Raw genomic sequence first — 25823 nt, 5'->3', positions numbered from 1 at the left:
CATGCAAACACTGCTTTCACATAGCTCACAGCATACTTAACCCCCCTCAGTCTCAATTTCTTATAGACAAAACCAAGGGAAACTTTCTACTGACCCTAACAGTATATGAAAACAGACTTGGATTTTATAGGTTTGAACAGGTTAGTGCAGGGCTATTACTCTAGCTGCATGTAAATACCATCAATCATCTTTACAGTTTTCATCCACTGTAAGTGATTCATCAGGCATTATTTCTTTCTTTCTTTGCAGACACATTTTTTATCCTCTGAACTTCTCCCGGATAAGCTCACCTTGTTCTGTGAGGTGAGAACTTTTGTCTTTGAGGAATGTATTTTCTTTTGCAGACCTTTTTTTCTTCTTCCTTTTTGCAAATATCTAATGGGTATTTTCTAAGGTGTGGTAGAATCATGCAAAAGCAAGTGGCTGATCAGTGGCTATGGGGAAGGTGTCCTGAACACCATACTGGATGGACTCCTGGGAGAAGAGGTCCTGCCTGCTGCCAAAGACTTCCCATAGCCCCAGGCAAGCAATTCAGTTGCTCTGTTCATCAGGGAAATGGAAGATGAGATTCTGCTTCAATTTCTAGCTTGTCTAGACTATGGGGACTCTAGAGTGGCCACTACATTTACATACATCTCCCAATATACCTGTGTTCCCCACAGCTTGGTCTGCATCCCAGTGCTAATTACAATGGTGAAGATCAGGCAGAAAAGAAGGAGTTTGAAAATAATTTCTCTTGATACTTCATCTCCACAATCTCAGATCACAGTTCCAAGCAGTCTCCGTTCTAACACTTCTGTGTTCTCAAATAATATTGTTAATTTGTGACTGAAGTCACTATCACAATGCCGCAGCTTATGACGATTTTCATTCTGCATTGTGGCTTCAGTGAAGCAACATGGATTTGCTTGACTTAAAATCTTCCAGATTTGCAATCTACAAGAAACTGATGGAAAACTGCAAGTGTCCCTCCCTGAGGCAGCCAACCAGGAGACAGTGACATTTGGCACATTAGCACAGCAGTGCACAGAATAAATTTCAAGTTTCTCCCCATTGATTTCCCATCTGAAGCCACTAATCCATCCCAGCTACAGTTCCAATGCCACCACAAGAATGTGCAGTTATAGACTCTCAAGCAGAACTGTTTTCCTCAGCATGGATCTTGTTCTCTCAGAGCTGACACCCTTGAATCAGATGTCACATTTCTTTGTAGTCCTGTTTGACAGACTGCATTGCTTTAACAACTAGTGTCGAAAAGTTTTATCAAATGACACCGATTAATTTATTGAGGATAGTCTTCCTATAAAACTGCCAGCTTTCAGTGTGTTACAGGACCAATCTGACCATTTTGGAGCCACTGGGGTTGGCCCTGGGCTCCCTTACACTCCTTCAGAATAATGTGAACTTTGAATTGTTGCAATAGTTTTTTCAGAACTTTCACAACTCCAAGGCAACCCTATTTATGTACATAGACATTTGTGTGACAGTTGTTTCCCTTCTTATTTTTGGTCTGGAGAAAATAGTTCTTTCCCTGTTGAAATATGTTTTCTTCCTTCTGTTGTGCAGAACATCATCTCTTATAGATGATCTGTGGAGTGTTTTTAAAAGATGCTGTGCTGATCAAAACATGCTAACATGCAGTTTTACTTAATCATCCATCTGGAAGGGCAGAAGTATAGATACAATAGTGTTAGCAAAATCATATCATTCTGAGGCTGATCCCTAAGAAGGTTGGATAATTCAGGACAACAGCCTTTTTAAAATATTTGAGTTACAATATTTGTTCTTCTTATTGTTTATTATTTGCATTTCTGAAATTAAAGTTGGGGTGTACTTTTCCTTTCATTTAGCATGTGATGAGAACTTTGGTGGAACTCCCTGCTTGCTACACCCAAGGCAGGAGGCACTAATTTTTTAAGGCTGGGATACTGTGAAACAAGATCTAGACAAGACATTTCTGTCTTTGTCTGTCTTTGGTACCCCCTGTAAAGTTCTAGCAACACTTTGCATCTCTTTGGAAAACTGGCATTTCTCATTCTGTGGCTTTTCCTGTGGAAAACAAAGGAAAGAAAAGAAAAAGAGCAGTAGGAAAATCAGATTGTGAGTTTTTATGGTTCTTAACTCTGGTTCCTGGGTTTGTGGGAGACAAGTTTGTATCACGTGCCAGCCACGGAACAGCTGCCAGGCTGAGCAATCAGATCCATGTTAGAGGGTGCATCACACTGCCTTTCCCCTTCCCTGTGCAGCACTGGCTTTCCCTGACTCACCAATGAATGTTGTGGCTGCTCTTTCTCCCTTACTGTGCTCCTCTGCAAGCAGCAGCATTTCGGTGAAGTCTGCTCCTTGAGTATCTGCACATCCCAGCCCAACATCACTGCTTCTGCTTTACCACCAGATGCATCCGGGAAACCTTCCCCAGCACTGCAGTCACCAGCCAGGACAAAATCCTCTTGAGGTGGCTGCTGAACTTAGGAAATCAGATTGGCTCCTGAAGGCAGGAAGCAGATGAAAAATCATGGAAACATCTCCTTTACTTTGTACCTCACACCTACATGAAATTCGCTTGGAGTTTCCCCAGACCCACCACAGCTCTCTGAGTCTCTTGTGCTAGTGCTCTGTTTGCAACTTGTCATTAAACCTTTCTGAATACTTCTCAGGGATTGTACCAGGGGGCTGCATCTCTCAGTACTGCAGAGTTTTTTTTTGTTATTACAGGTAAAAATTATTTTGTTCTTGAGACAGCAGTTGATGGTTTTGCCTCTGAGAAGCTCTGAGTGAGGTCTGTGCCATCATATAACCTGGATCCTAAAACCTGGAAACATCCCTAAGGATCCCTGTGGAAACATGCCTGTGCATGTCCCGGGGTGGACCCTGACTGACAGAGTTCTACCTTGAGTGCATGTTTGTCCTCAAGGATATGGGACACACAGAGCAATTTGCAGACCTTCTAAAAGCAATTATTCCTTAGGTATTGTAGGAAAAACACATAAATGAACTACAGAACATCTCTGCACAAACAATATTCACTTTGTAAAAATTTTTTTATTGCACTTGAGAAATTTTGAGCTTGTGACCTAATCTCAAAGAAACTGTTGCGCTCTTCTATCTCTTCCCCACACGTTTTATTTTCTGGAACATGAATCCTCTTTTCAGCAGCAGATCTTATAGCTGGTATTCTAAAATTATTCATATTACTTGAATAACTCTTATGATAAATGGAGATTTCTGAGGGAAGATCTAATGACCATTCATTTCAGAGACCATGGTATCCTAGAGGATTGGCATGAAGGATAACCATTACTACAGGATTGGATAACTTTTCATTTTATAAATGTGTTAGGATTGAAGGAATGAATTCTCAATGTGAAATACAACAGATTTAAAAATGTTCAATATAAAAATTTTTATTATGGGAGTGTATTTTCATGGATGTGCTTAGTCTGATTAGGTTTAGCTTTGTTCTTTTTGTGATCACTTCCTCTTTAACCTTTTTATTTTGCCATTCTGTTCTTAAAAATTTCTATTATTTGTTAAAAAATATTTTTATCCATTATGCAACCTTTGTAGATCTTATTTGCTATCTCTGTGAGGGAGAAGAGTAACAGAAATTGAGTGTGAACGAAGCCAGGGAGCATGTGGGATCTGTCTTATTCCTGCAAACACAACTAAGACTAATACCATTGCCAGGTTAATGATTAAAGGCTCAGGGAACTGAAATGCATTTTCATAATGTTTGCTGGGCTACTATATTTTGATAAACAAACTACCCTGATGATAGAACTTCAAATTTTATCATTAAACCATAAGATGACTTATTTCACCCTGTGGTGTCTTTAGGAATAAGATCAATATGGACTCTCCATATAAAATGTAGACATCTCTGTGTGAATTATCCTGCAACTCAAGGCATGTTAACACCCAAACGAAGCCATCTTTAGCAAACTTCTCAATGGAGCAGTGATTTCGGCATCAAGTGATCGGCATTAAGATCCAGTCAGATAGATGCAGGTTTTGGTTTTGAGTGGAAGTATATCCAACAAATATGACCACCTCAATCATGTTTAAAAATAGTACATTTTACATAAAAATCTCTGTATCAGTTCCTTTGCATTTAGCAGTTCTGGGTTTTTTTACTTCACAATTATTGGTTCAATATTTACCCTAAGGTTTTGCTCTTACAGAATATGCTTAAAAAGTAGGAGATATTCATGAGAAGACTATAAGGCTGACACACACTGTGTACTGCTATAGGACTAACATGGAGAATGGGACAACCTCCAGTGCGATATCCAGACACAGGCCCACATGACAAAGATATTACATGACAGCAGGTGCCATCTGCATTTAGCTCTCCTGAAAATAATTTCTTAATTATTTTCTTATCATTGTTTGCCCTCCAATTCAGCAGAATTATTCAGCCCATGCTGGGATAGGATTTTATGGGTCTCTGTTGAGAGTATGAGAACTATGCCGTGTTGGAAGAGGTACAGGAGCATTGCAAAGAGTGCAGCATGTTGCTAAGCATCACTGAATATTTGACAAGGATTATTTGGCTAATCCTCCCTTTCCTGAAAACACCTTGGTAGTGGGCCAAGAACAAACTTTATGCCAACTTTGTCCTTTGAACTTGAGATAGCCCACAGACTGTTCCTAGAACTGAAGTTTTGGCTGCAAGTGATCCCAAAAGGAAATTCAGCTGCCCAAAATAATCAATGTGTACCATAGCCCAGTTAAAAGTGGTGCTGTTTTATTTAGCTCCTATTTAAATATTTCTTTAGTGTATTCAAGTTTCTTCTACAATTTATTTTAAAATGCATACAACTGCACCGGAGTTGCAAACAGACAAACAGACAATCCTCTCCTCTAGGGGTGATTTTTAAGAGAAACAGTCACTTTCTTTTTCCCTTGGCAATGTGGGAAGCCAGTTCTGCATCAGGGATGTTGTCTTCTGCTTTAGGAATAATGCTTCCATTTGTTCTTTAGTGTTCTATAGGCTTTGTGATTTTACCACAAGATTTTTGCAAGTAGTCCCAATATGAATTTCTGAAATACACATGGTAATATGGATTTGATTGGAAAAATCAGGTCTGTTCTCCTCAGTGTGAGGAGTAGAGAGATAATAGGAAGAATGATGTGGCAAACATAATTATCAGAGCAAATAATACTGAGATTAGAGTAATTCTTGCATCAGTTCCAACATCAAGCTATTTTTTATCTATTAAATAGTGATTTGTATGAGAAATTTGATATGAGAGATGCCCTATGGACAATGGAAATTTTTCCATAGAGTAAACTAAAGATGTTCATTCAAACAGTTATTTTTTCAAGTATTTTTCTAGAAAGTAAGCTGGAATTAAAACAATTTAAATCCTTAATTCTTACCGCAGGAGAAATTTTTTACTGCTATGCCTGGATTCACGGTCAGTTTTCCAGCCAAGGACAAATGGATAAAGTAGTTTCCAGATTACTACAGTGTTAGTACAAACGGTTGGTAGTTTCTCAGATTGCAGTTGATGATACCTTTCTATCTATCCAAGGTACGTCTATGGGGTATTTATGTGTTTTAAACCAGAAATGGAAGGCCACTGGAAGGCAGGGTCATAGCTAGCTCTCAGTTGCATTGTTAGGTCTCACTTCTGCTCCACACAATGACCAGACTTCTCATGCAATGTACTGAAAAGATAATGGGAACCAATAGCATCACAATAAAGCCCAACTTCTGCACTACTGATTCTTGCTTTATTTTTGGCTCAATTTAGAGTGAAAACCATTTTCCAGGTATGAAGCCAAATGGCAGAAATAGGCACAAAACAGGAGAGGAAAACAGTATTTCTGTATCCCACAAGTGAACTCTAAAGAAGCACTTGATAAGACAGTATTTCCTTTAGTACTATATTTCAAAAATACCTATGGATTAGGACATAAGGGAAAGCTAGGAGGGAAAAAATGTCTGCTTTGTGGATTTAGGGGAATTTAGTAGGTTTCACAATACCATGAATGCAATCAAGGTACCCTTCTTCAGCACCTCTGGGGCTTGACTTACAAAATAATTGCTGAAGGCTTATGTCTCCAAGGGAGCAAATGAGATGGAGCTGGAGTATACAAAACCTTGTAAATCAGTGTCTAAATAAAAATTTAGGAGATGTTTAACATCATTATATGATCACCACAGCATGCAGTGTTCCAGTGTTTGTAGGTTCTTTTCAATGTCCATTCTAGATATAAACCAAATAGATCCGTGCTCCCTGTGATGCAGGGAAATAGCCTGTTTGGCTGGGAGCCATCTAGGCTAGACTTCTAGGCAGAAAAATTCTCTGCTTGGCTTGTCACCCGCATTTTGTCCTTTCTGTGGTTTGAGACTTTAGCAGGCTCTTTCTACTGCAGGTCCTAAATTCATACCCTCTTTCAAAGGTACTTCCACATAACTTTCCTTTAAGACTGTTGTCATGGTTCTGCTGTTCTCTTCCTTCCCTACATTTCCCCGTCCCTTAGCCTGAGTGGATTCAGATCACACCCTCCACCTTTCTGGAGAGTGCTCTGTGCTTTAGACTGGAGACTATGTCTGCCCAACTGTAAATGGAATGAGGCAGAAAGAGTGGACGAGAAATGTTTCAATTTTAAGGAAGACAGACTGAAGAAGAGATGCAAATGAATGAGATGCTTTTGACTTTGGTACGGGACTCTTTCAAGGTGGAAAATGAAAGCAATGTTTTTTTCATCTCTATGGAAATGAGAAAGATATTTCCTCAAATCCATTGTGCTTATAGCATTTGAAAATTCCTGAGTGTTTATTCCTTTCTATGAAGAACTTCAAGGAACAGCTTCACAGAGTATCACATCAGGTTATGAAATCATCTGCAAAGAATGGTGCTAGATGTTCTAAAGGTGAGTCATCTAAAGGTGAAGAATCTCTGAAAAGTGTACTATGAATACTAAATGAATTTGAGGAGACTTTGTGTGGTTTTATTCAAAATCTTTGATATGAAAAACAGAGGAACATTTTTTTGTTTGTTAGCTTGCCATAGTTGTGTCATAATTTACAAAGCTGCATACATATTGTAATGTCCCGTCTTAGATGTTGAGCTAATTTTGGAAGTCTTTTTTTTTTGGGTGGAATTTTCTGGCTTAGTAGACAAGAACATGATTTTGTTCTGATACAGTAACCATGATTATAACATTAAGGCTTTTACTTATGTAGCAGTTGCAGAATGCTGATGTAGCTGTTAGATATCTCTTTTCTATTAATTCAGTCCTGTTTGAATTCACACTTAATATTTAAAGCCAAATGTGACAAAACTTAAGAGGATCAGTGTGAACAACATCTATTTAGTAAATACAGTTTTTTACTTTCAATTGGTTACTACTTGTAAGGAGCATCTGAAAACAATTCAAGTTTTCAGAACACTGCTAGAAGAAGATATAGATTATCACTTACTTATTCCTTAAAACATGTCCTGTAGAGGAAGGACTTTGTGAATGTCTCTGTGAAAGATGAAGTCCAGATAATTTTCTAGTGAATAAAACCCAGAGGAGGGAATGTTTGTGCTTTGGTCACGAAAAAAAACAATTCAAAAAAGGCAATTCAAACAAAACTGGCCAAGAAAAAAACATGTTTACTGTATTTCTTCTGTTTTACCTCCTTTTTTTCTCAGTTCTTCCTCTTACTTTTCTCCACATTGCCTAAATACTTTCTTTACCCTTGGTTTTGACTGAGATGCCCCTCAGAGCACAAACCTTGTTTTTAAATACAGGCAGTTGCAGCAGATACTGGGTAGATCTGTGTGATGTTTGATGGATTTGGATACAAAACAGAAGATGATTTGTATCTAGGCATGACTGAATCATCAACATGCCTGGGAAGATCTCTCCCATAAACAAAGCAATGTCAGCGAGGGAGCTGGCACTTAATCCAAAAAGTTCTGGGATCCTCAGTGCAAACAAAGACTGATTTGAAAAATGTGGTCAATAGGCTTGGGTTATATAAAAACATAGCTTTTCCAGGAAGGGAAGGGAAGGGAAGGGAAGGGAAGGGAAGGGAAGGGAAGGGAAGGGAAGGGAAGGGAAGGGAAGGGAAGGGAAGGGAAGGGAAGGGAAGGGAAGGGAAGGGAAGGGAAGGGAAGGGAAGGGAAGGGAAGGGAAGGGAAGGGAAGGGAAGGGAAGGGAAGGGAAGGGAAGGGAAGGGAAGGGAAGGGAAGGGGGAAGAAAGGAGGGAGGAAAAGAAGAGAAGAGAAGAGAAGAGAAGAGAAGAGAAGAGAAGAGAAGAGAAGAGAAGAGAAGAGAAGAGAAGAGAAGAGAAGAGAAGAGAAGAGAAAGAGAAGAGAAGAGAAATCTTTAGCAACTGGGTAACTGGAGCAAAGGGTATGATAGCTGTAAAACCAATGTTTGCTAGCATCAGTCTCTGGCTTCTAAGGAGAGAAAGTGCATTCAAAGATAGAGTTGTATGGATAAAAGATGCCTGCAAAAAGTTACAATGAACTGATTAAATGGAATTTTAATTACTCTGCACTGCTAAGAATCTGAACTTCAGAACTGATCTGAGATCTAGGGAAAGAAACATGTTTGGGAAAGAGAGAAGCTTACCCTGGAGTGCTTAAGAACAAGTGATTACATTCAAGTGAGAAACAAGATGGGCCTGCTCAACAGGGAATAGAATAAAAAAAAATATAAAGTACACTTCAAGGGAAAGGAGCTCAGATGAAACCACTAATATCTATGATTGCTTCAGAAATCTGTGACTGACAGGTGATGATTAAGAGATATATAGTAAAAATCTGTGTTTGCTTAGAGTTTGAGATTACATCAATATTTCTTTTCCTCCTTTTTGGATTTAACTTTTGAGAAGGTTCCTGGAGTCTGTTTTTAATTCCGTTTTTTCCTCTGCTTAGGGAAGACTGACTTTTACTGCTTTAAACTCTGGCCACTGATGTTCTGAGCCATTTTTGATTTTTTTTTTTTGTGTTAATTAAAGGGAACCTTGAATCTCAAGTTAAGCCAAATGAAATTATTATTTAAAAATAATTTGAAAAACTAACCACAGATGAATGACCGTACTTCTTGCCTTGTTTCAGACATTTCAGACATGAACCCTTCTTGGTGCAGCCTTACCCTCTCCTCCTCCCAGCCTACACACAGCCTGCAGCAGCTGGAGCAGGGTGAAAGCCACATGGGGAATGTCAGCAGATCCAAATCTCCACTCAGATATACAAGAGTGGGAAGCTGAAGGGTTCTGACCCTGAAGTGTCCTGCACAGGGGCCAGTACAAGCCTGTGCTTGTCCATAAAATTTTCATCTCCATAAATTCACTTTTACATCGAGTAGTTTTGTCAGAAGCAGGTAAAAGTTCTTTTGTATTCAGAGCCACACTAATTCCACAGATTTAGCACTTGAGTCTATTCAAGAAAGACTCTTGAGAGAAACTGTATCCATGAGTCCCAGCATCTATCAATAAAGGAAGGACTTTTAAGGAAAAAAAACCCAAAACTCATAGTAACAGAGGTCCAGGATACTATCTCAGAAAAGCTAGTCTCCTAATCACAAAACTGACCTAGTGGCAAAGTTAGGAAGATTCTAAAATTCTGCAGATTCAGCTCTCCACAGATTGAACCATGACATCATAGCCTGAGCAGATAGGAAGTGTACCAGACAAGAGAACATTAATTTTAGGTCACTCCAATGTGTGATAGGTCCATAAGCCGTTTTCCAATGCTCTCTGCATCCCTCCTTTCATGATTTCCCTTTAATCAATTCAAACTTAGGACAAACCCCTCTACCATAAAAGTCAATGAGGTTTTGTAAGGAGAGCTAATCTCACCTTCAGGCTTTCATTTGATTTCTGTCTTGCTTTTTGTGTCATTTATGTTTTGTCTCAAAGCATACAGTGGCAGCACATCAATCCCTCCATTAAGAAGTATCCTTTATATATTCTGTTGCTATAGTTTTTAGGATTTAGAAACTATGAACATAAAACTGAAGCAACTGAAAGAGTAAGCCAGGCTCAGAAAATATCTGCTGTGGGAAAATGTTTTCAAGAGTAGTTGCATCTTTATTTCTATTCAATCTCAGATCACCTTGAGAACACTCAAGGTCCTCTGACTTGAGGAGTCATGACTCTTCAAGGGGAGGGGAATCATGACTATTGCTCTCTGATGTATAGCAAATGTAGTTTCATAATCAGATTCTACAAGGTGTTGCTCGGTCTTGAAATTGAGCAGAGGAAAATAAAAATGTGTAGAAAATATTCTTCATAGTTGCATCAAGAACTATTGCTTGAAAAGATACAAAAAAGATGTAGGTGAAATAACACAGACCTAAAGGCCTGTGAGACTCAGGGAGTCTGTAGAACTTGAGTATGATCAATTGAGAAATCAATATACCAAAACTAGTTAGACTTAGATGAGGAGTAAAATAAGGTGTGGATCTGACTATTCTACACTGCCAACTTGAATAAACCCCTAAATCCTGAGAACATTTATCACAAGGTGATATATTTTAACATCTTTATTAATGATACTCACTACTCTTTCCCCTTTGAGTTTCTTTGTGTCACCAAAAGATAGTATAAATACATATCACTCACAGAATAGAATTTAAGAATAGAAAGAATTTAAGAATAGAAGTACCTCTCTCTTCCCTTTGCAAAGATTTTTTGGCAAGTTGAGGATTTCTACAGAAATTTTCTCTGGAAAATAAGTGTTTGTTCCTGTCTCAAAATGCTGTAATTTTTAAATTATTTTAATTTTTTTCTTGTAAATTTTCTACATTTTTTCCATGGTAGCAAAATAGTCCCTTATCTCTGTACTCTAAGCCCTCAGTGATATTTCACTGACTGACATGAAGCAACATGGTTGCACTAAGCTCTTTGATTCTCTGATGGTATTTATTCATAAAAGAGTAACAACAAAAAAGCAACTCTCCATATGAATTTTTTGTAACTATACGGCAGATTCAGAATTCACTTATTTTATTTTTCATACTGGGCAAAGTTCTTTTCTTTCTGAAGAATATTGGAGGAGATTAAAAATAATAACTTAAAATTGCGAAGTCTTGCACTCATTCACACAGTGACCTGGATCATTCTTAAGGTATACCACAGATTTTCTAGTTTTTTAAAATGTTATTTGTTTGTTTGTTTGTTTGTTTGTTTGTTTTGAACTTGTTTTTGTTTGTTACAATACAAAGAGGTAAAGGACACGATTTCCAAAAAAGTGCTTTTAATACATCAGGGACTAATAACAGTAGCTTGAGCAGCATAGCAGAACTGTGTGTATATATCTGAGTAGCAGGAACACAAAAATTAAAAAAAAAAAGTTAAAAAAAGAAAGTTGGTATTGAAATATTTTCTAAATTATTACATTGAAAGAAATTTAGCAATGGACAATAAAGATAGGAATTTTAATTCCATTCCTTTTCAGTGAGAGGTTGAAGGGATCATGAATGTGCTCTGTGACAGAGCGCATAAGGAAGAAGTTAACTGATATCCCTTGATTGTGAACTACCCATTTATTGTTTCCTTGAGACCTAGAGGAACTTTCTACAGCCTTCAGTGTGGCCTCCAAGCTGTGTTTGCAGGGCAAAAGGGACTTGGAAATGTTATCCACAAAGAGTGCTGGGCTGGGGAGCCAGTTGCCTAAACTGTTCAGTAGGAAAGACAAATGAAAAAGGTAAGTCATAAATCTTTGAATACAGTGGTATTTCAGGCATCTGGCACAGCACTACTGAAACTTGGAAATTTGCATTTGTGGTAAGGGTAACCAAGCAAAATACATCCTTAAATAATTGCTATGCAATATTTTTGTATAATTAGCCCATAGACAGAAAATAGAAACAAATTTGGAAGCTGTTGACTAAGGAAGATCATGACTCAAAGAATTATTGTCTCCACTACGTACTGGTCAGATCTGACTCTAACCCTGTACCTTGCCCCCACATCATCACAGAAACTTGTTTTAATCAGATTTGGGAAATAAGAAAAGTTATCTTGAAAAACTAGGCAAAGTTTTGATCCTACATATACCAAATATGTAGAGAGATAACACATTTATTTGGACCAGGACTTCTACAAATGCAAATGATGTGAATTTGCGTAGATAGTAACTCAATTTTATAGAGCTGTAAGCTGTGAAAAAATGTAACAGAAAAGTTAATAGAAGCATTTAATAAAGGACAGTGGCAGGCACCATAAATCTAAGCACAAATAGATGTCAGAGAAATGTAGGCAACAGCTCTTCTATACTGGAAGGATTCCTTAACTGCAGGGCATTTAATAATGCTATTATGCATCTAATGGCTCATACACATCCTAAAAAAATCACCAGCAAGTTTATACTAACATGAATTTCAAGTCAGTTTTGAAAACTCTGGTAGGATTTACAAGGATTCTGAGAGCCTTAAGTAGATAATTTAGATTCACATCTATTAGGATGGCAGGTGTCTAATTGCCCTTTCTGAGGTAAAACACCAGCAATGAGAAAAGCTCCTCTGTGACCTCCAGCTACCCATGAAGCTACCCCTTGCATTTCATTCACACATGAGGAGGGCTTCATTGCACTTTTTGCTGTCTTAGTGCAGAGATGTATTCTGCCTTCCTTGGAGGGGGGTTGGCAGAGAAATTTAACCTCAGTCAAGCAGAAATTGAGCCCATGGGGTTTCCTAGAAGATGCTTCACTGACAGCTTTGAAAACTGATGATGGAAAAATAACCCTCTTGTGACAAGTATCTGCAATTTCAGGTTATCTGTGGTTTGAGAATGGAGAGCTTGGATGCCAAAAGAGTAAGAACAGACAGGATGCCTGTCCTTTTGTCCACAGAATTCCATAAAAAACCTTTAAGATCAGAACTTAATTGCAAGTTGAGGCAGTTTTCTATGTTTCCTCTCAAGTCAGAAACTTTTTTTTTTTGCTCAAAAAAAGGTTTGTACATTGAACCATTCACCTGGCAGGACCTTTGCTTGCAGCTGAGGTTCTGTCTTCTGCTTCATAAAGTTTTGGAGGAGACCATTATAGGATCCTTATAATAAAATGTCCCTTTGGTAAAATATTTTATTACTAGAGGGCCTATTTTTTTTCATCCTTGAAATGAGTAACACTCCCATTGGCATAAGCTGGGCTCCTACCTGACCAGAAATTGAATTTAAACTTTTGAGTGTGATTGCAAATAATATTGAACGCATTGAGAAGGAAGGCAATGCTTGTTACAAAAATACACAGCTTGTGCAGTTTCATCTCTCCCTGGGTCTTTATAAGTGTGCACACATTCTAGGACACACACTCAGAGGTGAAACCTTTTATGCAACTTTTCCTCAATATTTATATAAAGTTTTACTTTCTATCATACATATACACATATCCTTTTTCTTTCCTTACTGCATAAAAACTCCCCAAAACTCCTTTTTTTTTTTTTTTGAAGCTCTTTTTATATCTTCTCTCAGTTTTACTGCCCAAAAGCAAACAAACACAGTAATTTTAATCTTTCAAATGACACCCCAATTTAGTTTGGGAAATGTTAAGCATGGCCTTCTCTATCGTTTTCATATGGATTTACTTCAAATAACCCACTGGGGAGAGCTTGGGCTTTTTGAGGTGGACTCTCATTGTCTGCTCATGGCTCAACAGGATTAGCACTGACTCCAGGACTTCTCCAGAAAGGTCCTGATTTCCACAGAAGTGGGGATTTATAAGTATTCATCATCCTTTATGAAAGATAATGTTCTATGCATGTCAGATAGTTCAGTGAGCCCCCTGAGGGGTGGTGGGAGGAAGGAAATCAGGTTGAATTATTATGAAACCTTTGTTTAAGCAGACATACAAAGGACATTTTGAAGGCACAGTAAGTGCATGTGCTGGTGAGAAGATTTAAATCTGAAGTATTAATTTAAAAAAGTAATCCTGCACTTTATTTTTTCACAACACTCTAAAGTTTTACAGCTAGAAGAAGGCATTTGTTATAATATTCATCAAACAGTTCTTGCTATAATGTAAGGTACAAAATAAATTATTTGATGATCACATTCAACATATTTTGCTTTATTCATGTTATCATTAGGGATTTCTTCTCAGGCAGGTAGATATTGATGATAGTTGTGAATATTTGATGTACTTTAGTAATTTGAGTTAGAGATGTGAATAAGAAATTAATTGATAAGTAGTATTATTCAAATTGAAAAGTATTTAATTAATATGCAAGAATCATCCTGTGATTACAATATCAATATAGAGTTTAGCATTGTTAGGTGATTTAATTTCCTAGTGGTTGCCATGTTCTTAAAGGCAACATAGGGTATCTGAATACCTGTGGGCAGTGCCTCAGCACAGTACAGTCATTGAAACAATTATTCTTATCTCTGGAGGATGATTATCCCAAGGTACAGCATGGATCTGAATGAGGGTCAAAGCTTTCACTTTTCCTTATGTTTATCATTGTATCAAGAAATTAAAGAGATTGATCAAAATATTGTAGAGGTGGATACATTTTCTTGATACTATGTCTAATGTTAATTTTGTAATGGAGGAGTTGGATTTTTTACTGGTCTAAAATGATAAATCACCATCAAATCTTACTTGACCACAAGAAATTAATCCCTCTGTTTTCAAGCTGGGCATTTTCTAATATTGCTATCTTTTAATTCTGAATATTCCAACTAAGGTAGGGTAGTCAGTTCTAAAGTCTTTCTGTTGAAAAAGCTTATTTGTTTTTGCTGCTTAAGACACCCTCAGATCCTGTCATCACTCTTGGTTCAACACAGCAATTTCAAGGAAATTATAGGTCTATATTATTCAGCTTTCTTAGAGAGGGAAGAAAAAGGAGCTTTTTTTAAAAAAAGAAAATTTCCAATGCATTTTTGTTGTGGTCAGAAAGGACATGGCAGTGTTTTTTCTCTTTCCTCTCTACTATAAAGATTGACATGCTCATTTTCTTACAAAAAAGACATTTGTTTCAGTAAATTAATCTCTTTTTAAAAATTGCACACTCATCATCATTCTGCTCTAAAAGCAGTGTGAACATTAAACTTTCATTATTTCTATTAGCAGAACACATATAATGCACTTCAGAAATACAATTAGCCACCAAGTCTGTCTGATAGTTATGCAGGTGATTGTAACCACTGTGTGTGTAAGAAGTGAATGTAGCTCTTGGTAATGGGTATCTTTGACAATGGAGGAATTTCTGCAGTGAAGTAGGAAAATTTTATGCAAGCTAAATAATTTCTGTTTTTATGTAAGTCACCAGACATATTTGCAAGTGTATATTGCTTAGTAATCCAAACTAAACACACCAGTGTTTAGTGTTGAATGAGCCAGAATTTTAAATGAGACAACCTTTTAATAAGAATGTCGAAAATGAAAAGTGGCTTTTCTTAAGTCTTCAGATTAACATATAATCTTTGAGGAAAAAAAATTATTCTGTGGATCTATTCTGAATAGAAACATTTCCCTTGTAACTAGGTTGTCCTGGTAAATGTGGACCGAAGCCAGTTTGCAAATAAACAGAAGTTGGGTGACAGACTGGAAGGAGCAAAATGGGTTATGACGTTCAGTTTCTGGTTATTTGAGGTGACAATATTATATGCCTTTCTACAATGCCCCTCCCTATAAATGTTCCATAGACCTCTATATTAAAATCATTGTTTGTTACCATCTAATGTTTCTGTGTGGAATACATTTTAGTACCTCCCTTCTACAAGGCACAGAAATCCTTCTCTCTCTGCTGGTCTAAATGCATTGCACACATGTTATTGATTTCCCAGAAATGGCTCCATCAGGACAAGCTGGTTTTGGCTCCTAAATGATCCTGGCTGTGTTGTGTGTGTCTGGCTGGGCTGGCAGTAGTGACACAGCATCATGAACAAAGTGCCTTTCCACACTGCAAAGGCCAAAAGAGGTTTGGACAGTCTATTTATTTGTTCGTCTCTCTCATACTATTTGTTTGTCTGACAGCTGTGCACATCTACAGAACTGGAGAACACAAGTCTATGTATTTTCCATTTTTATTGTGGAATGGACTGCTGAGTGGACTGCCACAGGCTGCCTCCAAGACAAAGGAGCTCTGAGCAAACAACCCTACTGCATGCTATTGCTTTAATGGCGTGATTTAGCCCTTCAGGATTTGTTAAGAGAGACATTTAGGAGTTTAAACTCAGTAAAATTTAGAAACAAGTTTTATCTTGCTGAAAGAGTTTTAACTTGTTGATTAAGTTCAAAGTTTCATTGTTTTATATCTTTGTCTAGTAATTGTCTTTTACTTTGTAAATTCCTGTGAAACAAACATCTTTGGGTATTGAAAAAGGCCTTTGTGTGTATTTTTGTAGTTTATCTGCATGCCTATATTTTTTTGCCTCTAATATCTCCTTGGTTCTTTTAATAATGTTTATGTATTTCTCTTTGCTATTAGCATTTGAAGATTTTTCAGCATTAACTTTGAAATGGAATCACAATTCATTTATCTTGGAATGTGTGCTGAGAAGTAATCAATTGTAGCATCACTTTATTGATGGTGTTTTGAAAGTCTTCCAGAAAAACCTCTTTGCCTTGTTCTGTAGTTCATTCTGATGGGATTGATTTATGCTAAATATATGTCCTTGGGTTCCACAAGAGCTGCATTTCAGTGGTTGGCATATTCCTATCCTTCATTGGCATTAATAATAGTAAAAAAAAGGATAATGTTGCTCAAGAAAATACTACAGCCATTAGCAGAATTTAATTATTCAGAGAAGTACAATGGAACCATTAATAAGACACTGTGATGACATCAAATACCACCCACAAAACAGGAACATTCTTATACTCTCGTGCAGATTTCACAGACTCGTTTGTGGTAAGAAAGAAAAATATTGAACACAAAATCTGCTTAATTATGAAGCAAAAGTGATTTCAAATTAAGAGAGGAAATAACATTTGTGAAAGAGGGTGGAATAGTAAAATACTGTGTTCTTCTTATATTTTATATGCAACATTCATTAATCCCATGGCAGAAAAATTTCCAGAGGCAAGACAGACCTCTGTAAGCCTCAGGTTAAAGTTTCCCTCTTTAAAGAGTAAAAACCAATGAACTCTAGAAAAAAATTTTAAAAAGAAGAATTAAAATAATCAATATGACAAAGCAAATGTATGCAGAATAGCTGCAAAAGGTTTATTGGAATAACAGTGCAATTGCATTTAAAAATCTAGAGACATCTCTGGGGAGACAAACCTGTGTCAGATGTAAAAAGATACAAATTTTTAAATTTTCAAGTATTTAATGAAACCTCTCAACTGTAACAGGCTTGCTAAATTATTTATTGAAAAATCTAATTAGTACATATAGCTCTTAGAGCTTGGATTTAGTCTTTCTGAAGTGACCCATATATCTCTCAGAGAACAGGCTATCAGAAGAACTCCAAAGATTGCAAAAATTGCTAAAAGATATTAAAGAATAAATTTCATCTTTCCATATAATATCAACTGCATTATTTTCCCCTGATCTACATTATGGGGGAAGCAATAAATGTTGTATATTAAGAGACAAAAAATAAATATATTTTATCTTGTTCCATGAATGTTCAGGCTTCTGAAATTCATGAAGGACAAAACACTTTCAAGAAACCATTACTAGGGATCACTAACTTCCTCCTTTATAGATGTTTTAACATGAAGTAATGTTTTTCTAAGTATAATTTGTTGACAGAAGTTTCTCACTTTCAGAAAGCATAAGTTTAAGCAGACAAATAGGACAATGGACAGCTTTTCCTGGTGTTGGACTTGGTCTCCTGGAAGGTACTGTGGTGTGTGCAATGCCAGTAAGAGGGAGAATCACCCCACTATTAGTCATGATGCTGGAACTCTGCTTAAAGAAGGTGTTCTTCTTCATGAAAACTGGACTTGTGCTGCCTTTCCTTACATCCTGGGGAAAAATATGTGTATATGTGTTTGCAAGAAGGCAAGAAAGGGAGGAACTATTCTAAAAAGTAACAATTAGTTGGAAGAAACATACTTGTCAGAAGTGAGTTCTGGGAAAGAATCTGAAAAAGCTAAAAAAGCTGAAATGGTCAAACAGAGTTTTTTCTATAATCCAGTGAATGCATCATTTAAGACATTAATTGCCAGTAAGAAAAAGAGACAATAGAAAGAGAACAATGGCTGATCATGTGTAAATCACTGAGTCACATTCAAGCATCATAATCACAGGTAAGTTACAGGTTCAAGAAAATACTGTATTTCCAAGACATTAGTATCTTCAAGATATCTGTAGAGGCAGTGATATTATTTACAAAATAGATTTTTTTGTTTTTACTCTTAGAAATGTGCCTATTTTAATGATAGATTCCCTTATTAGCAATATGAACAGGATTTCTACAATGTCCTACCACCAATCGAGAGAGGAACAGAGAAAATGTCTGTGTTTCTGGAGCCCACTGCTGTGCATGGTGGACTGAGAGGGGAAGGGAGTACAGGCTACTGCTATACAGAAACACAGAGAGAACAAGTAGGAAAGCTCCTGCAGCACTCAGAGGAAATACAAGTGTCCCAGAATACAGAAATGGATTTTTCAGGGAAAAATAGATATACTTTCAAAAGCCAGGTTGGAAAAGATGAACATGGTGAAGACGTGCCCTCAGCAAGCTGCTGCCAATGGGCTGTGCTACAGAGCACCATTTACTTTTGCTTCCCTGCTGTTAGGTACTGCAGGTGTTCTGTTATGCCTGCATTTTCATATCCTGTCTTTAACATAATTTGTCTGATTTTATATAATTATTTTTTATATTAGTCCCAGGAAATTCATTAACTGACCTGCTGGTTTAATATTTCCTCCATGCTACAGGAAGACAATTTTCAATATTTTGTGCAAAGATTAAAACATTCGCTCAAAATTCTTGCTCATATTTATTTAAGGACAGTTTTCTTCTACCTGTACAGTGGTGGCAGTTTTTCCTAGAAATACATCTTCCATGTGGGAAATCTTAACTTCTAGTACAATAAATGCACTGACAGCCACAATAAAGTATGAACAAGACAGATAGCAAGTGAGGGAAAACTATAAGAGGCCAGGTATTATTTTTAATTTATGGAAACAGACTATGGTTATTAACTGCTTCTAAATCCCAGTAAAAGCTCATTATGCCCAGTTAGTTACACTTTTCATTCTCTTTAGAAATGTAGTAATCCAGATACTAAAGGATCTATTCTTTCATGTGCTAGGGAAATTTAAGCAAGAAAGTGAAAGGCCTGATGGTTATTGGCACTAGTGTTGACATTTAAGAATTCAAGAGTCTCTCTGAGGAGCTGAACCTGTGTCAATTGTGAAAGGAAAGGGGGTTGTGAAATAATTTCATTCCTATAATGAAATTGCTGACATGAAATCTCCCAGTTGCTGAATTATTTAGAGGAGGAAAAAGTAGTAAGTAAAATTTGCTTTTGTCATTACTAAAATAATTGCTTCTGTATTTTCTACTTTCACATTTTTCTCTGGAGGCTTTTTATATCGACAGGTGGACTTTCACCACGTAAAGGCTTTTAGCAATTTCTTTTATGAAGTAAGTCATACAGAAGGAAATAAATAAGATGGTCAACAGATTAAACTTTATGAAATGCTCAGTAGCAGCAGCCACTTAATCTTTTTGGGATTGTACATTTTATGTGAAGAAGGCCTGTGTGGGTGTCTCAGAAAAAGTTCTTCTCTTTTTGAACTCGCATAGACCAAATGGGCCTTGCAAATAGGACTTTCAAACAAAAAATAAAGTCCAAGTCTACACTGGAGCAAGCTGAAATGTCAGAGCATTAAATGAATGCCTCTTTTTGAATGCTTCTTTTGTTTAGTCAGGTTTTGCCTAAGTGTAGCTTAAGGGTGTAATTTCCTTGTGGTGATTTGGTTATAGCACAAACACAGCTTCCTGAAGGCTTTTTCTCCAGGTTTGGAAAATGACTTCACTGCAGTCACACATATTTAAGTTCCGCTGCTTTCCAGAATTTGCATAGTTTTACCAGAACAATGGCAAAAATCAATTATTGCAAGATCCTTTTAAACTTAACGTGACACTAAGGGGTAACAATTGCTTCTACCTATATGTGTTTGTAAAAAATATTGATTGTGAATTTGCCTTTTGTGTTCATGCATCAGTGTTTATTACTCACTGAATTTGCAATTTTCCTCCACTGCTATGCTAACAAATTTCTTCAGTGAGGTACTGCCAACAAATCTTTTTTTAATGTGGTTTTCCATCTCCTGATATTGAGCCTTTATACCCTCACACCTCCAACTCTCAACTTTTTCATTTCAAGACCTAACTCCTCATCTATCTGCTGACTTTTAATCTGTCTCTGTAAAGCCTTATTGTACATCTAACTCTTACAGTGTCATTTTTTTTCCCTAGTGGTTAACCAAAGGATTTTCAATGGAACTACAGCAAATAATGAACAGTAAACATTTCTGGGAATATAATGAGAATATAGATATTTATATGGGACTGAGCATTCAGAGACAATAAAGTTAACTCTTGGCAGAATTCTGGCAGTGAGGGAGATTTTGCATGGTATGACTCCAGCTATTCAAAAGAAAATAGAACACTGCTATGGGAAATTGCAAAACATTGACGGCCAATCATTTGTCATTTCTGATAAGTTATATATCTTAGTTAGAATTTTAAAAAGCAGTACAAATTATTCCTAGTTATATTTCTTATCACATATTCCTTTGGTGTGAAGATGGGAAGAAGAAAAGGCTGTGACACTGTGTAAGCACTGCTCAGTTATAGCTAAAACATCCCCATGTTATCAAGCACAGATCTCTCTGTTTCCAACACAAACCCAAAATGTAGCCCCATACTAGTTACTGTGGAGAAAATTAACTCTACCTCAGCCAAAACCAGCACATAGATATTCTCTTTCAGTGAAAGAAATAATGCTTCAAAGAACCATTCTGAAGAGGAAGCTGCACTGAGTAAAAGTTTTGCTGAGACATATGAGCTGATATGGAAATCAAGGTGGTCAGAGATTATGAAAAAGGCAGCATTTTTCTCCTCAATTAGCCTCAACTGCAAATAAACTGCAGAAATTCCTGTGTTAATTATGAACAAAAAAAAAAAACAAAAAAACCCCAAAGAAAAACCAAAAAAAACCCCACAAAACTTTGGTTTAAAGGTTTGTAATGATTCTGCAATAGACTTTAGGTAAGGGGTTAGGACAAAAAAGAAATTTTCTTGAGATGGAGATTTGTAAGTTCAGTAGATTTTAGAATGAGACTGGATGTGGTGAGCCAGATTGTTTTTTCCAGTCTAGTTTGGTTATGCAGCTGCTGTTTACCCTGACAGTTACCTGACTGCTTGTCTTTAATTCTCAGGTCTTAAATGAGGGCCATTTATTAAGTCTGAAATGTCTTCAACACTTCGATGAATCTAAGAAGCTCTTGCGGAACTGAGACAACCAGGAAGCATTTCATTTCATGCTCAGGTATGTTGAAAATGCTAATGTATGACAAGTTTAAACTGCTACAGTTTTTCTTCCTGTCTTTTACTAATGTAAATATGAGAGAGATTATTTATGGGCTATTTCTTAACATCAATGTACAGCCTTATATCACCATTTGGCTTTCTTACAATGTCTGAAGTGGTGAAGGTTGTTCAAGTAGACCAGTCAGTGACTTGTGATTTACCATCTCTTTTTCATTGAAATGCTATGCCAGGGTAATAAAGCATAACAGCTCCCTCATACCCTGCCTTAATCATTGCTTGATGTTGCATGAAGTCATAGTAACAACAAGTCCAAATTCAATATCTATTGGCTTCCTCATAGCATACTAAGTGGCTGATGATTTTTAGCTGTTGGAAGTTCTTCTGCTTTCCTTTTACCCCATGAGCTAGAAGCTTTTCAGATTCTTTGTTCTAATATATTTGTGGTTTGGGACATTGGCATTCCCAGGTTCACATTTGATCTGATGTGACTGACTATAATGCGGATCTGGCTTTGTGACTGAACTGGTGGGCTAAAATTAATTTTTCATGAGTGAAATGAAATATGCATTTGTAAAATAAAATTCATCTAAGGCAAGAGCAGCTAAGATGAAACATGCCCTAAACATACCTATATACCTCCTTCATATTGTCAATTACAAGAAGAACCTCTGGCAATGAGGTCAGAGATAGAAATCTACAGTTTAGGTATCTAAATGAGGTCAGACTATACCACATATAATATGAATTTGTGAAGTTTAATATGTAGGTTGCCTTAATATTTGTCAATTCCATCAGAAACTTGTGACATCCCTGTATCTGGCTTCCATCTGTGTGTGCAGTCTCATTTCCAATAGCTTTTGGTTTTTTGCTTACCACCAAATGACTTCAGGCCTCAGCTTATTCAAGGAACAGAGTTTTCTCCTCATTCTGTGACTTCTGTGAACACTTTTCATTTTGTCCTTTTCAGATTTTTAATTGCTTCCTTCTTAGAAGAACAAAGAAATCTCCTACAGACTGAGAGCTAACAGCTGATATACTGGAGGAAAGTGCAGTCTCTGCTCCCATTTGCTTAACCGTGGCTCATGACAGCTTCCAAGAGATCCCCTTTCCTCACCAGGAAGCTCTGGAGCACCACCCACTTATTTAAAAATTATTTTCTATTTGAGGCTGTGTCACAAAGACCTGATAGAACCTTTTTGTATCCTTGATTACCATTGAGCCATTAGGGAAATCCCTACCAAACGGAACAAATGCAGAGCAGAAATTTTCACACAATTTTTTGTTGATATTATTGCAAAGCCTGTTCAGTGACAACTGTGAGATTATTTGGAATAATATTTTACTGTATTGTCTGTACAGTAAAATACAATGCAAACCATAGTCACAGTCATCCCTAGATGACACCCAAGGTGTTATATCAGGCAGGTTCCCCAAAATTACAGCAAGCAAGATGCCAGGTTATTTTCTAATCTTGAAAGAAGGTACCCTTGTTTCACTATGCATCAGTCCAGTGCTACAATGCTGGTTTTTATCATGCCAAAATGTTACATGTAACTTTTTATTGTGTTTTACATTCAAAATGCACTATCATTCTGGACTTGGTTAGGGTATAATATCAAAGTTTAATTTTTACAACAATTTAACACGTTTTGTCACATAGATCTAAGCTAAAGAGATGCTTAATTTCTGTTTTCTGGCATACTAACATCTCTAAAAGTAAACAGCATGTCCATAGTTTACTGTTCATTAAAGCTTAAACTAAACAATAATCAGTCTGTGAGATCCAGGCATTTAAAGTCAGTTTTGTAATTTTCTTCAGTTTACTTGTTTATACTGTAGCTCAGCAGTTAAGGCAGTTTCAGCCTGTGATAGAGATCATTACTGAATGTTATTCTCTGGTGTTTCATTGACAATTCTCTGTATAACACACACCTATGGCTATAACTATAACTAGAAAGGCTATAACTGTGCTATAGCCTTTCTAAAGGAAACTTAGTTTTACAGTTCTGTAAACACTTTTATTCTAAAACAACACTTCTTCAATTATTTTACCAGTTATTAAAATAGTAAATTGTTATTAAATTATTTTACTTATTATTTTTGATATATTGGCTTTTGAATTTACATTTCCAGGTCTTAGGTGGTTTTTTTTTTCTTTGTAGTTATTCTTAGTTTGAAAGGCTCTACTATTTTTAATCAAAATAAAGAAAAATTATGGGCATTCCCCTAATTGGAGAAAATATTGTATCATAATTGAATAAACTCTTACAATGCCTTGCCAGAACACTGATGCGGGGGTCATTTACATGACTGATGCTTTCTCTCAAAGATGCTGAGAGATTCATAGGCTGCATTAGATTCCAGGGAGGGGCTGTACCAGAGATTCCCTACTTGATTAGAAGAGATGCATTGTTCCATCTGGCAAAAAGAGGCAGTGATGTAAGTGGGAATAAAGGGCAAGAACTTTACTCAGTTGAAGAAAATAGACAAAAGGGTAAACATCTAGATACATCTGCCTTGTCAGCTCAACACAAAAGGGCAGGAGAACTGGAAACCTTCAAATGAGTTTCTATCGACCAAAGCAATAGCATAGTCTCATTAAAAGGAGTGGCATGGGAAGATGCAAAGCTGCCCAGGGGCTTCTAACTGTTCTAGTACTATTTGTTCACCCTTTATTTAACACCACCATTAGAAAGCCTAATGGACTGTTTATATCAGACTATTAGACACATGGCAAGATCTTTAGTAATTGGAGTGTGATATATAGAAATGGGCTATTGTTCGCTTGTTGCTACCTAGATTCAGGCCAGTGCTGAATATTTATTTACTGCACATTCCAGATATAAAGGCAGAGGGGATAGAGGTGCCAGAGAAAAATGCTAGGATGAAAACAGGCTTTCCTGAGGTCCTGCAAGCTGAAACATTAGCTGCTTGTTTTAGCTGGATTTTTTTACACAGCATGGTGGGTTATTTGATAATATCAGCTTGAGGCTATGCTTAGATCATGTTTCCTCAGAACACTGTCTGGAAGGCTGTGCCAGACTGTAGCGTCATTAAATATATATTACAAATGCTCCAACAAATTAGGTAATTAATTAAAATACATTTCTGTAGGAGAGGCCATTTGATACTGCTATTGTTCTCATGGTAGATTAAGTTTGATGATGCTGTATTTATGATATTCTTTCTGAGCCATTAAAACCTATTACTGGCTTTGGAGAAAGCATATTTGAAAGCAAGGGTTTTTGTCATGTTTCAAATACATTTGTGAAGTCAAAAACACATTAGCAATGTTAAATTTTCTTTCATTTCTTCTAGAAAATAAATACTGAATGTGTAGGACTGAAGATAAAGCAATAAAGCTCTTACAGAGGAATTGAAAAACCCCAACAAGAAAACCAAGAACACTCTTCCCACTCGACAGTCCTCATTTTTGTCAGACTAGTCTTTGTGACTCTCTAGAGTGTGAGTACATTGTAGGCTTAGCTGGGTTTTGTATTTGCTGTAGCAACACAATGCAAATAAACAAAGTACGAAGGATATCTAGCCCCAAGTGCTAGCCACAATTAAAAACTCCCAAACAGCCGTCAATGTTTGTTTTCTATCTTTTATATTGAAATCAAGTAACGGTGCACACACAGCAGAAAAATTCCTGTATGGAATCCAGAGCACGTTCTTGCCCATCTCTGCTCTGGGGGGGCTGTGGGGCTGTGTCTGCAGGAGGAGGTTGGGCAATTTCTTGTGCAGGGTGGGGAAACAGATGAATTCCTTTGGGGAAGACCAAGGCAGGCTGCCAGCAGGGCTCCCTCGTGAGAAAGAAGACCAAACCCTGATGAGCAGCCCTTATTTTTCTTCTTAAATAAGATTTAAGCATTTCCTGTCTTTTTAAGCATTTCCTGTCTTTTGAGTAATGAAGAAAAATACTGTAGAATTTTGTGCAAGTAATCTTCAGTTTATTTTAGTATGCCACAGCAATATCTATACAGAACAATAGGCTGTCTTTTGGATGCCAGGCTTCAGACCTACAACTTGGAGAACCTGATTCGTCTTTCAGAGCAATTTAATCTCATTTCCTGCCATGAGATTTCAGCTGATAGATATGCAATAATTAAAAGGTCACGTATGCCTAGAAATTCCTGAAGTGTAGCATCCATAGGGATTTTGCCTAGGAATAAAGGGCAGCAAAGCAATGAAAATTATTCTCTTGAAAGTGAAAAATAGATTTTTTTCACTAATCAGTGGACAGACAGGAACAATCAATACCCAATCTAAAGAAGAAAAATCAATACCACTCAAAACACATGGTTCCTCTTTTGCACAGGTTATCCTACTATAACATTTTTTATCACATAGCTTGGAAAATTCCAGTACATTTGCATATAAATTCTCTTCCATCAACAATGTC

At 36.9% G+C, this 25823-nt stretch overlaps 1 long non-coding RNA gene across 1 annotated transcript in view; it reads left to right on the top strand.

Moving 5' to 3' along the window:
- Positions 1 to 25004, top strand: part of LOC110481780 (uncharacterized) — a 109351-nt gene extending 84347 nt beyond the window's left edge. Inside the window, exons 9-11 of the long non-coding RNA XR_014952958.1 lie at positions 250 to 303; positions 21307 to 21416; positions 22386 to 25004. This is a non-coding gene — a long non-coding RNA (uncharacterized LOC110481780). The remainder of the gene's footprint in view (positions 1 to 249; positions 304 to 21306; positions 21417 to 22385) is intronic.
- Positions 25005 to 25823: the final 819 nt, after the last annotated feature.

This window comes from Lonchura striata, chromosome 2 (genome assembly GCF_050655825.1).
Source record: "Lonchura striata isolate lonStrDom1 chromosome 2, ASM5065582v1, whole genome shotgun sequence".
In the NCBI taxonomy this organism is placed as follows: Eukaryota; Metazoa; Chordata; class Aves; order Passeriformes; family Estrildidae; genus Lonchura; species Lonchura striata.
This window is presented reverse-complemented; position numbering and strand designations above follow the sequence as displayed.